Here is a 19,378-nt window from a genome sequence, read left to right as displayed (position 1 = left end):
GAAGGCTTCGTTTCCGAGATACGGGGTGTTGAATATATTTTTTTTCTCGAATATTCATTATAACTTATAAACGAATGCTTAGATTTTTTTCATGTTTGGGAGATAATGGCTATTAATTAAGGGGCATAAAACAAGCCAGAAAAATGTTCAAAAACTTGCACAGTGGCGGAGTGGAGGGGTGCTCAACCGCTTTCTTAAACAGAACTTCTACGCCAATGACTATTTTTTAAAAAAACTGTTATTTTCATTATCTACATATAGTTTAAAAAAAAGGTCCCTTCTTCTGTTTCGAAATTCCTGTGCGTTTCCGAGTTATTTTGATTTTTAGTGTTTGTTGTGGTACTAAATTAAGTAATTTATTTATTATCAATTATCGGCTAAATATTTAATTCTTTCAACGAAACCTACCTAAATATAATTTGTTAAGGATTTTAAAAAGCCGAAAACTCTTATTCTTTATCTCTTTCCAATGTAGACAAAATAAATATATGTTATATCAAGCTATACTCAAATACAAGACTTTTATAAGTTGAAATCTGTTTACATTACATTACATACATACAATACATTATTGTGCAGTTGCCAAAATGTTTTAAGAAGTTGTTAATTAAATATTGTTATAAATTCCAAAAATTTCTCCATAAACATTAACATCAATGTGCATTCAATGTTTTTTTTTTTTGTAATTTAGTTGCAGTACATTAGTATTTATGTAGCACATAATAAATAAGGATTGTTAAAATTTCTAAACAGTGTACTAAACAGATTTCAACTTATAAAAGTCTTGTAATTGAGTATGGCTTGATATAACAAACATTTATTTTGACTACATTGGAAAGAGATAAAGAATAAGAGATTTCATCTTTTTAGAATCCTTAACAAACCATATTTCGGTAGGTTTCGTTGAAAGAATTAAATATTTAGCCGACAATTGATAATAAATAAATTACTTAATTTAGTACCACATCAAACACTAAAAATCAAAATAACTCGGAAACGCACGGGAATTTCGAAACAGAAGAAGGGGCATTATTTTTGTTAAACTGTATGTAGATAATGAAAATAACAGTTTTTTTTTAAAATAGTCATTGGCGTAGAAGTTCTCTTTAAGAAAGGGGTTATGCACCCCCTCCACTCCGCCACTGTGCAAGTTTTTGAACATTTTTATTGCTTGTTTTATGCCTCTTAATTAATAGGCATTATCTTCCAAACATGAAAAAAATCTAAGCATTCGTTTATAAGTTATAATGGATATTCGAGAAAAAAAAATTATATTCAACACCCCGTATCTCGGAAACGAAGTCTTCTACGACATATGTTTATAGGAACTTTTCTTTTTAAAAACATGTGTTCTATCTCCTGTTAAAGTTTGTCTACAAAAAACTGACTCACCCTGTATATACAGGGTTTCTCATAATTAGCTATCTACCCTGAACAGGCCGATACCATGATCAAAACTAAGTAAAAAAGTTCATATAAACATGGGTCCGGAAATGCTTCCTAAGGGCACAGGGACCAATTGAAGAGGGAGGAATGGAAATCATTTTTTTGCAATATCTCTCAATCGCGTTGTGATAAATGAATGAAATTTGGTATACACAGCTAAATTTTGGCGATCAATTTGATGGACTAATCCATTTATTTCCACAAGGTCCATTGGGGTGGGTACGGGGGGGCCCTTGGTACTTTGCGTGTGTAACTTTTTCATCTTTGACTTTTTAACAAATTGGACAGCAAATTCCGTTTTCCCGAACTGTTTTACGTTAAAAAGGTACTCTTGTTTCAAATCGTTATCTTTAACGGTTTCTGAGAAAATCGCTCTTGAATTAATCCCACTTTGGTCAATTTCATAGTTCATATAAACTTTTTTACTTAGTTTTGATTATAGAATCGGCCTGTTCAGGGTTGGCAGCTAATTATGAGATACCCGGTATAATAAGTATCCAATTTGAAACTTTCAATATAAATGTAGTTTGAACATGATGACACTTATTTGAAGTATCTAATTTTCGTTTTAAATTTAATTCTGTCACAAACAACCAGATTTTATGAAAAAAAAACTATAATACATTTAATTAAAAATTTCTCTAAAAATTTTTTCTAAAGAATGTTATCGATACCAGAAATCTACGTACGCTAAGGAAACCTAACTCCACAGAACTGATTTCAGAATGTATATTTTTAAAAACATTTCTTTTTCTTTTTTTAAGAAATTGGAATAAACTTTATCTAAAACATGTACTCTATTTATTTTTTTCTTACTTATTAGACATCAATTTATGTGCAATGGTGATACAACATGTATTATAGGATTTAATTTCCAAATAAACGTAGATAGCCATGCGATTAGGAATAAATTCGAACGAAAACGTGATCACGATCCGGATCGGCTGGTGTTTTGAATTAATTAGGGTTGGGGTCCTTTACAAGTCAATTGAAATGCGTTTAGTTAATAGAGTTTGAATTCATGTTTAGGGTTCTCCCTCTTCTTGTGTGTAATCTTTGTTTGAGTAGATACGTTACGTACAAAGAACGGTCTCCGGTCAATGAATGATGACTGTACACACATCTAAATCACCCAGGTTCCTACCCAGGTCACTATGTTAAATGAGAAACTACTCATTACCTTATTTTTTCTCTTATATGCAGGATATAACCACGACGTTGCGACAAACTTTGTGCACGAACTAATTTTACAATGAACCGAGGAAACAAAGCATTTACTATTTCCGAACGTGTCGATATGGTGTTAGTGTATGGTGCAGCTGGAGAAAATGGGCTTACGGCGACTAGGTTGTACTGGGAACGACGGCCATAACGTCACCCCCCATGTGCAAATACAATCCTACAGTGTGTTCAGCGACTGCGAGATACGGGAAGTTTTATTCCTCGAGGAGAAGGACGTGGTCAGCAAGTGAACCTTAATGTTGAAGATGCAGTGTTGGAAAATCTTGTCGAAGACCCCACAATTAGTACTCGACGACTCGCACAGCAAGTAGGAACCTCATCTCGTACCGTACGTCGCATCTTATGGCGCCAGCTGTTGCACCCCTATCATCTGCAACCAGTTAAATAGATTTTACCCCCGGATTGTGATCAACGAATGCGTTTTTGCAGATGGTTTTTACGGCAATGTGCCAATCAAGTAGACTTTCCTGCTTATGTTCGTGTAACAGATGAAGCGACATTTACCCGTGATGAAGTGAAGTTCCATAATATGCACATATAGGCCGATGAAAATCCTCACTCGATTAGGGAAACTCATTTTCAACATCGGTTCTCGGCAAATGCTTGGGTTGGCATAATAGACGATGTACTTGTGGGTCCCTATTTCTTTGAAGGACGACTAAATGGACCAACATATGCCGATCTTTTGGAGAATCGGTTGCCTGAATTATTGGACGATGTGACATTACAAGTTCGGGCACGCATGTTTTATCTTCAAGATGGGGCTCCTCCACACAGTACTTGAGACGTAGCGACACTTTTGAATGAAATGTTTCCTCAGCGATGGATTGGGCGCATTGGTCTTGTGCCGTGGCCACCTCGGTCACCCTATCTAACTCAAATGGACTTTTATCTTTGTAGTCACTTAAAGTCATTGGTTTACAATACTCCAACTACTATGGTGGAAGAATTACGAGACCGTATACTTGAAGCTGCTGGCACAATTAGGGGAATACCTGGAATTTGGGAAAACATTCGCCAAAATTGGGTGCGTCGGTATCATGCCTGTATCCGCGCGAATGGGGATCAATTTCAACATTTTCTCTAGAAATTGTAAGTTTTATTTCATTTTGTTCCATATTTTAATGGAGTTTGTTTAGTTGGCAACTTAAGATGCTTATACGAATATGGTTTTATTTGCGAACTCTTGCAGTAACAACAATGCATTTAAGATAGTAATTACTATTAATTACTGTAATAAAAAAATATCAGTTTTTTTTTAAATATCTATTTTTCTTAGTTTATACTTTTGCATTGGAAAATTTCCCAAAAATTGAGAAGTATCTTTTTACGACGATTTGTTTACGCGGCTGGTCTACAGTACGTAACTTATCGTACAGCACATTGACAGGACCGTTCCAGAGAAAATATTTTTTACTTTACGGAAAAAAAAAACGCAAACAAGTGTATATGATAAAGGTGCAATAACTGTGTGGCGGCTCGTGGAATGAAGCAACTGTAAAATTTGGCTCTCACAGGTATATTTTAATACCTACTATTTATTTTTTATTAGTTAACTTAAATAAATAGTTAAGTAAACTAATTTCCAATTACTTATTACATTGATCAAAAATCAAAATAACAGTATAAAATAATTGTCTGAATATTGATCTGAATATGGAATATCTCACCTGTTATCAAGGCAATATCTTAATCTATCTAATTTTCTCCAAGCCACTTGGTTTGAAAGAAAATATATATACTTTTTAGCTTTGCTAGTTGCCAATGACGAATCTTGTGCTAATAATAAACAAAAAAATACAAAAACTGATTTAGGTTAGAAAAAAGTGTCATTCCAAAAAAATACCAGAGAAAAATGTGACTTTCGAAAAAATATTACCTTTGACAAGTTAATTACGTACTCAAAATTTTAGCGCTTATTTTTAGGACATATTAAACACTATCTAAATTTTTTAATGAATTTTACTAAGAAATCTTATCTGATCATTACAATGAATCCGTGATTTCGGAGCGATGGCGGAAATTAATTAAACTGTTGGTACATCGAGTAGGCCGCTCCTCCCCTTGCTAATTGTACATGTGTAATATTGAACAGAGAGCATTGTAGACCAGTGCGCCCCGACTTTATTAATTACAGAACTTGATGTTGTGACGTAGCCCATTGTCGCGAATCTGATTGTCATATCACATCAGTTAGTTCTCTGACAAAGCACATCTGTTCACGGTTTAAAATGATTAATTTTTTTAATCACGACAATAAAACACCAAATATAGGCCACCGTTTGCTTAAAAACTATTCGGTTTTAATCTAACGAAATATTTAAATCGTTCTCTAAATACGTTTTTATTTAATTCGATATTTTTTTGACTCTGAAAATTAAAATAAATGATTTATAAAAGTCTGAAAGATTGTGCTTAAAAAATAATCCTCTGTGCTAAAGTACCAGACAGGAATTTTATGCATTTATTTTCACCTAACCAGACATGTCTTACACTGACTTGTTCGTGATTTCACTCATACCACCATATACAGGGTGTTTTTAAATGAAGTAGCAAAAATGGTACCAATGAATGTAGAGCCAAAAATAAGAGGATTGAAGTAAAAATGCCTTATATGAAAGTTGCACCCCTGAGGCGATATACCCTCTTAATGGAGGGGATTGAAATTCACATTTTAATTTTTTTTCTTTAATATGAGGAATGCTAGAGACACGAAACTTGGTATGAGTATCCTACTAATAAAGAGACAACTTTTCAATATTTGTTCGACCAGTGGCGTATTTTATAAAGGAGTGAAACAGTCAACCCCATTGTAATATATTATTAGAAATTTTTTAAATGAAGCAAATCATTTATTTAAAAATATTTATTGGGAAGACTGATTTATTGCGCAACTTTTTTACCTCTTGTAATTATTCGATAAAACCGATAGTTTTCTAGTAAAAAAATTAGATGCGTCATCGTTCAGTAAAGCGGTAATTGAGAAAATTTGTAAAAATAAAGTAGGCGGATGACATAACAAATATATTGTTATTTATCATATTAATAAATTGACACTTTCTGTCATCCAATAATTAGTAACAATTGATTAATTTATTATCAGAATAATTATCGCAAATAATATTTAGACCAATGACGAATATTACTCCAGTCGGGTGAGACAAAAAAAGGACTTAACCGGGAAAAAATAGGGACCACAATTTTATTGTTCTAACCTTTAGGGGGGGTCAATAGTAGTGTAAATTCAGAATCGCTACTGAATTCCACCCCTGCGTCAGCCGCCATCTTGAATTTTAGGAAACATTGTTTTTGCTCAATATCTCGGCCATTTTCAACTTTACAACAAAAATGGTAAGAACTTAAGTTGTTGCAAATACGATTTCCTACAACTTCGTTTATTACAAATTTTATCGTGTGATCGATATTTTTCAAGTTAAGGGGGAAAATAGTGACAAAGTATAATTATTGAATTATCTCGTTTGTTATTGACTTTACGACATAAATATACATAAACAAAGTTGGAAAGAATTGTATTTTCTACAATTTTGATCACTTTCATTTTTTCGCTACTAAGAACATTTAAGGTCCTACGCTTGCGGAGACGTCAGGCCTATGGAATATTGATTCCTTGAGTTTAGTTAAGCTTGCCATAGGCGTTGGATCTTAAATTTTGGTAGTAGCGAAAAAATCAAAGCGATCAAAATTGTAGAAAATATAATTCTTTCCAACTTTGTTTATGTATATTTATGTCGTAAAGTCAATAACAAATGAGATAATTCAATAATTATACTTTGTCACTATTTTCCCCCTTAACTTGAAACATATCGATCGCACAATAAAATTTGTAATGAAAGAAGTTGTAGAAAATCGCATTTGTAACAACTTAAGCCCTTACCATTTCTGTTGTAAAGTTGAAAATGGCCGAGATATTGAGCAAAAACAATTCCTTTGAAACCAACTTCCGTAAGGTCCTACGCTCGCGTCTTTACCGCAAGCGTAGGACCTTAAATATTGGTTATAGCGAAAAAATCAAAGTCATCAAAATTGTAGAAAATATAATTCTTTCTAACTTTGTTTATGAACATTTATGTCGTATAGTCAATAATAAACGAGATAATTCAATAATTATAATTTGTCACTATTTTCCCCCTTAACTTGAAAAATATCGATCGCACGATAAAATTTGTAATAATCGAAGTTGTAGGAAATCGCATTTGCAACAACTTAAGTCCTTACCATTTTTGGTGTAAAGTTGAAAATGGCCGAGATATTGAGCAAAAACGGTTTTTCCTTAAATTCAAGATGGCGGCTGACGCAGGGGTGGAATTCAGTCGCGATTCTGAATTTACACTACTAGTGACCCCCCTAAAGGTTAGAACAATAAAATTGTGATCCCTAATTTTTTCCCGGTTAAATGACAACCCGACTGGGCTATATGTCGACATGCTCCAAGTGTTTTTCGAATCCAGAAAACGTGCTTTGTACTTGACAGAAATGTTGTAGAAATCACAATAAATATTTTATGTAGTAGGTATTTTTTTATATGTACTGATAATAAAACTGCTGCAAGTTTTCTGATGCGTGAGGTATTCGTTAGATATATTAATTATTCAGACAACTAGTAAGAATATCTATTTTTAAAAATGAGAAATAAAAAATAATCCCGGCAACTTAAACAATGCCACTACAATCCTAACGCGCTGTGTGTCGCGCGTAATTAAGATTTTCTTAAGAGCTGCATTATTAATGTGAGGCCTAGATAAAACAAAATAATGAAAATGCATTCATTTTTATGAACGTGTACATTTCTTAGTGAACCAGCGCAGCGTAGTTAATAACTCCCGGAATCAGATCCGCTACAGCGCTTTAGGCGTTCCGGACGAAACAAAGGAGGAGGTGATGATCCACACACTGTTGCCATTCTTTGCTGGTATAAAGCGTGTATCTTGTATATCTTAATATTCCGCATTGTTCAGATGAGTAGTAGATTGCTATAAATACTGGCATGTTTTATATTATCTTCTCTACTCACATCATGCTTTTTCAACTCTTTTCCATTTCTTCTGCTGTTTTTGAGAGAGAAAAAATGAGAGATCAGGTGCCGTTTGTAATGTTATAGTTTGATTTCTGGCCAATATTATATTTGTGTAATCAGTGAATACTTTTATCCACAATCACCTTATAATCGGACTTTTATCCACACATATAAACCGTCTAAAGTGATACATTATCCACTAGTGGAATATAGTAACTTTATTTCATTAGTAGAATAATGAAAAAAATAATAAATCTATAATAAATTAAATTAAATTTATTTACTTATTAACATTAACGTTTACATTTATAGAAATAGACATTTCGTTTTTTGTTTTATCACATTTAACTTCCTTTCCGTTAATCACAACACTTGTAGCATTGTTGCCATCATTTTCGGAACGCATAACATCTGCCGAAGTTTATGAAGAATTTGCACAAGTTACGGATGTCTCTTCTTGTAAGGAACAGCTACATCTTCCTTGGATTTTCCTTGCAATATCAAGTTTGTTAGATGCTACAGAGGAGCTCTTCCATCCACCATGCCATTTTATGGTTGTAAGATCAGCACCTTTATTGGCCAATAAAGTTGTTGAAGTGCGCCTCATACAATGACCAGTACTTATATGCTTCTGGATTTGCGATATTCAGGACTGAAGCAACTATTGAGGGTACCACCACCAATGTGTTGATTCCAACAGGCTGAGAAGTACATTTTTGATTGATGTATCTTAAAAAGAATATGTCTTGTGTTAGGCAAGTTGGATGCAGAGAAATATATTTTCTGTATATTTCAACATTCACGCAAAATCCTTCTTCTATTACAAATTTTCTTGAAATGCCCGTCTTGGTGTCAGGTATTGAAACAAGTAGGTAACTGCCAACGTCCTGTACATCACTAATTTTCAAATTTGTCAATTCGCAGCATCAACAGGCACCAGAAATCCTCATTATTAGTGCAAGTTAAAATAATTCAAAGTTCACTATATACCTCTAACAACAACATGTAAAAGGTAATCATTCTTTATCGGAGAGCCCCAGTCAAAAATTCTTCAATATGTGCTCTTACCAATACTGCAGCTTTTTTTGCTTTGTATCCTCTCGATTCACAATTAAAAGAAGCAGTAAAGTTGTTATATTTTCCAATATCTATATTTTTGTAGACCTTTATAGTCGCCTTCAACATGGAATACTTCGACCACATAGATGACATTGCATAGTTTTTCCTCAAATTTGAAAAATACGATATCATGACTTCTTCATTTACTGTCATTACTCTCCGCTTTTCCCTCCATTCGTTAAATTCGGCGAACACTTTTTCGTAATGTTCCCTGAATTTCACTGACAATAAATGGAAAATTGTTCTTGAGCTTCTTCAAAAACAGCCACAGGAACACTTATTACACTTATTAATTACTTTCCTGTATTTTTACCAAATTCAGATTGAACTGTTTATTAAATAATCGATGATAAACAACGTATTATAGCAATCAGTAGTTATAACAAAACCTACCACGGTTCATTGAGTACTAGTAAGAAATATCGAGTCGTGTGAATATTTTTTTATTAATTTCCAATAATCCTACCTCCACAAATATGGTTGTGATGTGATTATGGATAAAACGTTGTATTGCATTCGTGTTTTAATTGCCTTTTATCCATTTAAAAATATTAAACGCTTGAACTACGTTCTTGCGTTTAAACTTTCTTGCGTAGATAAAATGCTACTTAAAACACATACAATAAATAACTATTATTTGACAGTTGCGGACATCTGTCTATCTAAATTAGTGCCCTGTGTAGGTTTTAGGTAATTTAGGTATTCTTGATAATTTCAAGAAGGAAGCTTTCTGGCTTGGTATTTTTCCAATGGAATTTATTCCAACAACTTGATTGGTACACTTCTCTTTCTAATAGAATCAGAACAGAGGATTTTGTGTTACGTGGGAAAGACTCAGCGACACATGAAATATTCTTTTTCGTGATGTTAATAACAAGAATGTTATCCTGCTGTTCAATGTCGTTTTTGCCAACTTGTCTCGATGACAGTTTCCTGCTGATCCCATGGCTAACACGACTTAAAAAGTAAAAAACCTTTAACATGTTCTTATGCTTGTGATGAAGTTATATCGTAACAAATAATAGAACAAATCCTACCTTCGTCATCAAAAAATCATCCTCCCATGCTTCCATAAAAAATCAACCCACTTCTTTGCTGAATACTTTGGATTTTTTAGCCGCGTGACCAGTTAATTTCTTCTTAAGGAATGTTATTAGTTTAGGATATTTTTCAATACTTACGTTCTTTTTCACAGCTATGTTGTCCTATTATTCAAAATGTCAATTTTTCTAAACATTTAATGTTTACATATAATATTTTTTCTGTTAATCCATACGAGAAGGGAAATAATCTCAAGTAAAATGTGGAAACCAAACGATCTCATTGTATTTCCTGTTTTTTTTTTAAATGATTAGTCTTTTTCAAGGGTGATAATAGGACACTAAGAATACAAGATGTTTCGTTTAAATGATTGCATTATTTACAATTTCAGTATATCAGGTATGTGTTCTTTTGTATTAATTATAGATGTGTATATCACTTTCAGTTTTTATTTTAGATAATTACACACAAAGTTTTGTGCAAATGACCAGAATATTATTCCCATGTATTTTGAGCCGCCCAATTTGAATTCGATGACAGAATCGCCCCAGCAAATCACCAGAATTTTCTAACATCAAAAAATTCTTAAAAAACCCACAAAGCGAGGGGTAAACCGCTCCCTGAATTCTGTACAAAAACTTCACTATACTTCCTCAAACTTCCTCGGACCTTCTTTAGACTGCTTCGTAATTCCTCCACATAAATGTTTAACATTCTCCGCATTTTTCTACCACGATTAACCTCGGTAATAACCATTTTTGGAGGACGTTTCAACTCTGTGACAAGCGCACGCTTGAATCCATATTTTGGGCAGTTTTGAGATTTTTAAGGATGAAAATGTGAGATATTTCTCTCTCTGATGCCCAAAACCCCAACTTTTATCGTAAATACGATCAATTGTGTTTTGTCAAAGTGTCTATAAGAGCTTAATTAATATAATGCAAAATATCTTTTCAATCCTAGAAATTGCTCAGGATCGGTGTTTTCGTGACTATTGCTCATTTGCCATGTTTCTAATTTTAGAACTTTGTGGCAAAGTTTCAAAGCCCAGTTTTGCACTGTTCGAAAGTTATTTATCTAAAATAAAGATACTAAATGGTTTCAAATTACACATTTCCCGGGCATCTGTCAAAAAGATACTTTGCTTCACGAAACGTTTCTGTGAGACGTTTGACAGCCGATTTCTTAAAAGGAATAGGTATTTTCAGATAAATTACACCATTGCGTTATTTCCTTTCAACTTCCTCAACTTTCTTATAACTTCCTCCATCTTCTTCCCGACTTCCTGGGGACATGTACAAAAACTTCCCCAGTGGTTTACCCCTCGCCATAAAGTCCACAAATTAGCGATTAAAATCCAGACATGATTTATCAGGGGCTGAGACTAGTGGTCGGATCTTTGTATTCCCATGTATCTTGACCTGCTGAGTACTATTTCGAAGTCAAATTTGCCCCATAAGGTCACAAATCCATCCTAACCTTAAAAAAAGATCCGCAAAATTAATAAATTAGTTTATATGATGCAGGTATGACTTAACAGTGACTGAAAATCGTGGTCTGGTATTCTCGTGTATTTGGACCCGCTGAATTCGAATCCGATATCAGAATTGCTCCAGCAAATCACCAAATTTCTTGGCGTCTAGTTATAAACGAACAGAAAGGCTTTAAACCTAATGTAGCTAAGGCATTCCGTTATAAACGCAGAAAGGATTATAATACTAGGTCCAGCCAAGTATATGGGCTAGCCGTTAACGAGTGGTATGACGTCAGAACATGGCTTCTACGCGTTTTCCCGCGCTTCTTTAATTAATTATTTTGAGGAAGAAATTGCCGAAAAAATTTTTTTTTGTCAATAATTAATTATGACTTATATAATCTAATTATGAATTAAAAAAAATATACTAAATGAACCCATTGTTTAGGTAATGCTTGTTCGAACATCTTTAATAACATGCTAACTTATAAGTAGCAACTAATTTCCACTGAGATTAATTTTATTAAATATATACAAAATTAGCTGTGGCATCTTTTTATATTTTTTAGACTCTCAAAAACTATTTCTATCTATACAATATTAATAATTTAACCAAATTAAATAGACACCTAACAATCCTTATTTAAGAAAAAGAGGCACATTTGTTTCTAATGTGACAGTAAAGAGGGGCAAGATGCAACTACTATTTATTATGTAGTGAGACTAAAAACATTAATTTAATTATGCGCGTATATTAAAATCGCGGGTTATCCGTTAGCCGGGCTGATTAAATTGGGGCTTTTGTAAAAACATTACACAAGAGCAACAATGGGCAGATGTAATGATTGATTTTGAATGAAATGAATGATTTTTAATTCCGGGTTCCGGACTCTTTGTTCGATTGAAGCGTGCTGCAGATGAATATATGATTTTATTCATTGCGCGTTGTTTTCCTCTCCCCATTGCGATTACACCATGTTTTAAAAATCGCTGCGCAAATTAAAATGCGCTTGAGGTGTCTTCTACATGAATCAGTTAAACAAATAAACTGCTAAGTATTAAGTAAGTAGTCTTTCCATGAAAATAACTTCATTACATAAATATATACATACTTAGAAAAATATTGTACACCTTTGAAAACTATTTACTAACTCATTATTGAAAAGTTTTAGCAACCATTCTACAAAATGTTAAAAAGCTCATTTTTAATTAGAAATTTTTGGGGTTACAAATCTGGGCTTATAACTACTTATTTCTTTAAATGCATTGTTGCTGTTTCATGGACATGCACATGGTCTGCTAGATTATAGAACAACTATTATTTTTTTAAATTTTGCCATACTAAAAGTCAGTCTTTTAAAGCTTAGCCAATATTATTTGTAGATCATTATACCAAATTGTATTCTCGTCATGATAATTTTGCTTTTAAAAAGTTCCAAGAAGATTCTTAAAGTGGTTAAGTAACTATAAATGTAAGTACTTTTATCTTTTATTAAGTAAAAATGTAAAATTCATTCTAATTAATTTTAATATTATCAAAATATTAAATAAAGTCCCGCAGAGTATAAAAACCTATAACACCGGTACACACAAAAAAAAACTCGAGTAGAAGATGTGGACTCCGCTAGTGCTACTCATTTTAATGATCGATAAAACGCAGTCTTAGTCAAAGTTTGGCTTCTAATATTTATGGTTGTCCATTTTAATTAATAGAATATCAATCTCACACAAAAATCCAAAACCAAAGATCTGACACAACATTTTCGACGTATTGTGATGAGCTGTATATGTATGATACCGTAGTCAGAACTTACGCACGACCCGCCAGTATCTTGAAAAATCTATACAGGGTAGCCCATCGAAAACGTACCGTAAGGCATTACAGGGTAGTAATGAACTTTTCGGCAAAATCCAAAAACAGGTAAAGTTTGCTTCTGAGGGGGACAAAGAGGTGCAATTGAGTGGCCCCCTTGGTCACCCGAATTAAATCCTTTAGATTTCTTTCTCTGGGGGCACATTAAAAGCAAAGTTTCAGCACTCCACCTGATACCTTGGAAGATCTGCGAGGACGAATCATTAATGTATGTCGCGAAGTAACACCGCAAGTGCTCCAGAATGTTCGACAACGGTTTGAAGACAACCTGTATCATTGTATGGAAGTTGGCGGACAACATTTTCAGCATTTACTTGACTAATACCGTAAGTTTTGAAGTAAAATTAAATCGATTTTCGCATTTCTCGTCAAAAATATTGTTCGTATTTTCAAAGCTGCATATTTTCTAAAATAATGAATCGATTTTCAAAAAGTAAGAATCGATGTATAGAGAATTAAAAGCCCTTTCTAATGACCCCCCCACTTGACCCCCATTCCCATTTGAAAACATTTAGGGGATAGCACCCCCACTTAGGGGGTTGATGATTTTGGTATGCTTTTTGAGCCAAAAGTTGTCCCCCTCAGAAACAAATTTGACCTTTTTTTTGGATTTTGCCGAAAAGTACTTTACTACTCTGTAATGCCTTGCGGTACGTTTTCGATGGGCTACCCTGTATTTAGGGCGAAAACAGACCCCAAAATTGCTGTTTCATAGTCCAAAATTGATATTACCTGCTCCCACTGTAGTAAATAGACAATTAAAACATTGTTTTTAAAGAAGTAAGTGCATTTTACCGTAGAAATGGACAATGGGAGGTAAGTGAGGTAACTTACCCCCCTAGGGAAAAAAACGATTTCGAGCTGTGCATATTTTTGTTACTTAAACTGTCAGCAACATAACTCTGCAATTGTGGCTGATTTCCACACACCATGTCTCTTGATTGCTAATATATCAACTCCTGTATTAGCCAGTAATGTTGCCGGCGTTCTTCGGATTGAATGGCCTGTATATGTTTCAGGATGTTCTAGTTTCAAAAACTGTGCAATCTTATTAGGAATAATAGAAAGGGTATTCTTGCCGACTGGTTGGTTGTAACATCCATCTGCTTGATAGTGCATAAAGAATTTAATTTTTAATCCAATTTTGATATATTACTTTAGAATTTCTAGGTGAGAAACAGAACTCATCATCGAAATTTTTAGATCGGCGTTGTCTAAAGTAAGTTTGCATAACTCATCAGAACGGCATGCTCCTACAATGCCTAACACCGTCACTACCTTCATTAGCAAATATGTGTTATCTGGTGCCTAGACGAGAAAATCGTTGACTTGTTCTCTCATAAAAACGTTTGACTTTTTAGGTGTATAGCCGAATTTTTACGTTTCTAAAAAGCTCTCAGCTTGGGGTATTTTGATATATAAATAGTTGACTTGATTCACTCCACAAACTCGCCGGTGACTTTAAAGTTCTTGACTTCTCCATGACTTACGCTAGCAGTGACATTTCAGAAACACCAGTATTTTTGTTCTGGCGCCATTCTTTGAAATTTCTATATGCTCGTCCGTAGCGTACTTTCGACCTCTTGAACAATAAAAATTCGCAGGCAGCATTTGCTGTACTTTCTATTTGGAAATCACTCATTTATTAAAAATAATTCAAAACCAGCAAAATTGTAACTTTTAATGTAGCTTTGTTTATAAACACCTTCGACATGACAAAATCCTTTATTTCATGAACCATAAAGAACTATGGGAGCAGATAAAATGTTATACACCACGCAGCAGTTAAGTACAATTTACCAGTCTCCGACTCTGTTGCTAGCCTTTGCTCCGCTCGGGCGCAAAGTCGTCCTCGACTGGTAAATACTACTTACCTCCTTTATGGTGTAAATTATTGCTCTACATAAATCTGATATATTATTTCCGTCGTACTTTGACCAGCTAGAAACGATACCGTAGTCAAAATTTATGAAAACGTACGCAAAAAAAATACTTAGTGGCTTCGAAATTTTCCCCGTATCTCCGCCACTGGTGACGTATTTGTAAGCTATCTCATCAAATATTTACCTTTAATTAAGTAAATCGTATGCTCAAATTTTATAAATCCATGTCAAACGCTTTTAGAGATATTTTAAAAGATGTGGTATTTGTATCTCATAAACGAATTCTACGATTCACATCTATACAAAAGTTTTTGCTTAATATAAGATGTTCATTACTTTGCAAAGTTACCTAGTTAAAATTTGACACACCCTGTATACAACGAAGTCATCGAATATTTTAGTATATGCCATTAATTACCAAGGCAAAATGCGGGTCCGGATTTGTATTTTTCCGGAATACGAGAAAATTGTGTACTAGGCAGAACAAAGTAGACAAACGGCTATTCTTCCGGAGGCCCGCTAAAATTAGAATAGCTACAAATCAATTTGAGAAAAGGATGTAGGTTTTGATCTTGTCTGCGGTTGGTCCTATGAATACGCCAATGATCAATGCTGTTAATAAACCAAGCAAGCAGCTCCGAGTTGATTAATTAAACATCGGTGTGTGGCGAAGCTTTCTCTTACATCTCCCGTTTCCATTCGTAACGTTGTACCCGCCAAACAGGCCCCGTCGAAATTTTAATTATGAAGTTAATTAACTTGAGTTCGTTTAAAAAGAAAATTTAGTTTGATTCACTTAAAACTTCCACTTCGGTTCTGCGACCGATTCAAAGACTAAATTTGTGCGGACTTCTCGATAATTAATGTGTAATTAAAAAAATATATGAAGAACACGAAAAGCTCGAGAAAAGACAATAAAACAATATTTTTTTCTATCGCTCCGTTAAATCTGATAAATCGTGTAAGTGAGTAATCCTATAAATCCTGTATAATTGGTAAAAATCTATACTGTATAAATCCTGTATAATTGGTAAAAATCTATACTGGTTGTCCCAGAAAAAGATAAAATGTAGCCACCCAATGTAGCTTTAGTCTAACGACCCAAACTTGCTGCTGTAACTTATAAAATTGAAAAACTGTCATCCAAAAGGAGCTCGCTGTCGACACCTTCTTGGACATACTGGAGGGTTTCATAACATATGTCATGATCACATCCAGAGGGTGGCTGAGGAACATGGTCTATCTCATATACAGGGTGTTAAAAAAAGAGTGTAAAATATTTAAGGAGGTAATAGTATGAACCAAAATAAGCAGAAAAGTCGCCATAAACATGGGTCCGCAAAGTAACGGTTGCGGAGATATGGAACGCTTTATGTTTTTTAGCCCCTTTTTTTATTTTGCAAAAATATTGTGTGTTTTCTTATAATAGTTGGTTGATGTTTAGTGAAATAAACAGTACGTATTTGACAGTTGTTCTCAGTGCACAAGTTTTCTTTCGCTATGGCTGGTTACTCTAATGCAGAATTAGCAGACATGCATTTCATGTATGGTCGTGCTAATGGGAACGCCACCGAAGCGCAACGTCGTTATGTTGACGCTTATCCAAATCGCCAGATCCCTTCACAACGCATGTTTGGAAGAATTCACCAAAGATTGCGTGATACCGGTTCCTTGAGCAAACAGTGCCAATTATCCGGAAGACCAAGATCGGTATCCACTCCTAGAGCAGAAGAAGAAATTCTAGCACTGGTAGAGCAGAATCCAGGTACGAGTGTGCGGAGAATATCAGCCGAGGTAGGAATTAGTGGTTCTCTTGTTTGGAGAATCCTTCACGAGCAACTGCTTTATCCATACCATGTGCAACGAGTACAGGCCTTAAATCCAATAAATGATCATCAAGCACGTTTGGTTTTTTGCCGCTGGTTTCTACGTCATGATGCTGAAGACCCTCGTTTTCTTGCAAACATTCTTTTTACTGATGAGGCCGGGTTCACAAGAAATGGAGTGTTTAATTTTCACAATACGCATATTTGGGCCGACGAAAATCCTCATGCTCTAATAGAATCTGGACATCAGGCACGTTTTTCATTAAACATTTGGATGGGTATTGTAGGTGACAGGTTTCTAGGTCCTGTTGTTTTACCAAACCGATTAACAGGCGCTGCTTACCTCAACTTTCTGCAGAACACACTGTATGAGTTTTTGGACATTCCTTTGAATCAGAGGCAACAAATGTGGTTCCAGCATGATGGTGCTCCAGCTCATTTTTCCATGGCCGTTAGAGAGCATTTACACCAAACTTTTCCACATAGATGGGTAGGAAGGGCCCGGCCGGACCTGTTTTATGGCCTCCAAGATCGCCTGATCTGATCCCTCTAGATTTCTTTGTTTGGGGATATTTGAAGACATTAGTGTATGGTACTTCTGTAAATAGCCTGGAAGAGCTGCAACTACGGATTAATCAAACGTGTCAAGAAATCCAAACCAAGGAGGGTGTTTTCGAAAGAGTTCGAATATCGTTGAGACGAAGATGTCGTGCCTACTTGGAAATGGACGGAGGGCACTTTGAACATCTTCTTTAACTTTGTTTTTTGTTTGTTAAAAGCTTCCTTTGTCGGTTTATTCCTAATAAAATAAAATGTTTGAAAAACTAATAGTGGTCCATATCTCCGCAACCGTTACTTTGCGGACCCATGTTTATTAAGACTTTTCTGCTTATTTCGGTTCATACTCTTACCTCCTGAAATATTTTGCACTCATTTTTTAACACCCTGTATTTTATATCATCGATAAGACCACTGTTAGGATAGGAGTGGTACTTTATCCCACAGCGCTGTATGCTGAAAGACTCCTCCGAAGAAGCCCTCATTGGGCAATGAGGGAGGTTATATTCACCAAGGGAAATCGCCAAATATAGTATAAAATTGGTGTGTGAAATATGGATCACGGGTGAATCCATCCAATGTCGAGCTAGTTTTCATCACCAGAGAATGGAAGATAGTTGGTTTCAAGGAGCCACATCATAGGTCTGTTCTTCAGAAGAAACTCTGATACTGGAAGTTAAGTCGTTTGGTTGGTAATTATATTTGCTGCATGCTCTGGTCCAAAGTGTTCCGATGCATGACTTGTAGTCATTGGACCGTATCATTGGTATTTAATTTTTGCGGATTTAGTGGGTTCTAAATTCCAGGTAGTTTTAACCCTTCATATTGACATTATTTTGATTCTTCTGAATTTCTGTCGTCTCCCTGAACAGTCTTGGCCGAAATATTCTATCTCATTATAATTTTGGAACTATGTAGTTAAGTTTACATACCGCATACGCCATAGACCTGCCAGTCTAGAGTTTCTACGTAAAGTACTACTATTTACAAGTATCTCTATTGGAATATGTATTTGAAATTTTCAAAAGCTTTTCAAAAGCTTTTAGGAAGTACTTTTCTTAACATAGATCGTGTTAATGCTGGGTCAGCCACTGTATAAAATGCTGTATAAAATTTAAATTAATATTAAATATGAAAAATAATACAAATGTGCGATATTCAAACATCTTAGCCCATTTTAAGACTGTTCGTCAAAAAAGACATAAAAATCATGAATTGTATTTTCTGTACGTAATTAATAAAACTGTTTTCAAGGCTTGTTTGCCTTTTATAACACTTAATTTGTTATTGGAATTAAGTACCTACTTAAGTTGTTTAATAACATTTCTCAAGTTACTTGTTTACCACGTGATTTCCCCCCATTTTAAGAGCTAACTAAACACTTACATTTCAATTTGCATTTTGCGATATTATTTATGTTGACTACCACTTCTTCTTGATGATAGAGGCTCAGAGACCTATTAAAAATGTACTACTATGCAATGCGAGTAAACAATAGTTTTAAATAGCAGATTATAGATATTACAAGCGAGTGAGATAAGCCATTATAAGCAAGTGATATATTTGATCCACGAGCGTTTGTGCGATTGTGGCAAATTTTCATCACATTTCACTCTCACGTGTGATATATGACGTTTTGTCAGTTGCAGTTTTTTAACGAAAAATAAACTTGAAAAGATGTTCGAGCAGTCTTGGTTGTCAACGTCAGTCGTTATGGATAGTTTTAAATAGCACATTATAGATATTACAAGCGAGTGAGATAAGCCATTATAAGCAAGTGATATATTTGATCCACGAGCGTTTGTGTGAGTGTGGCCAATTTTCATCACATTTCACTCTCACGTGTGATATATGACGTTTTGTCTGACAATTGCAGTTTTT

Source organism: Anoplophora glabripennis, unplaced genomic scaffold (genome assembly GCF_000390285.2).
Source record: "Anoplophora glabripennis isolate ALB-LARVAE unplaced genomic scaffold, Agla_2.0 scaffold68, whole genome shotgun sequence".
NCBI lineage: Eukaryota > Metazoa > Arthropoda > Insecta > Coleoptera > Cerambycidae > Anoplophora > Anoplophora glabripennis.
The sequence above is the reverse complement of the archived record's forward strand: the minus strand, read 5'-3'. Positions refer to the sequence as shown.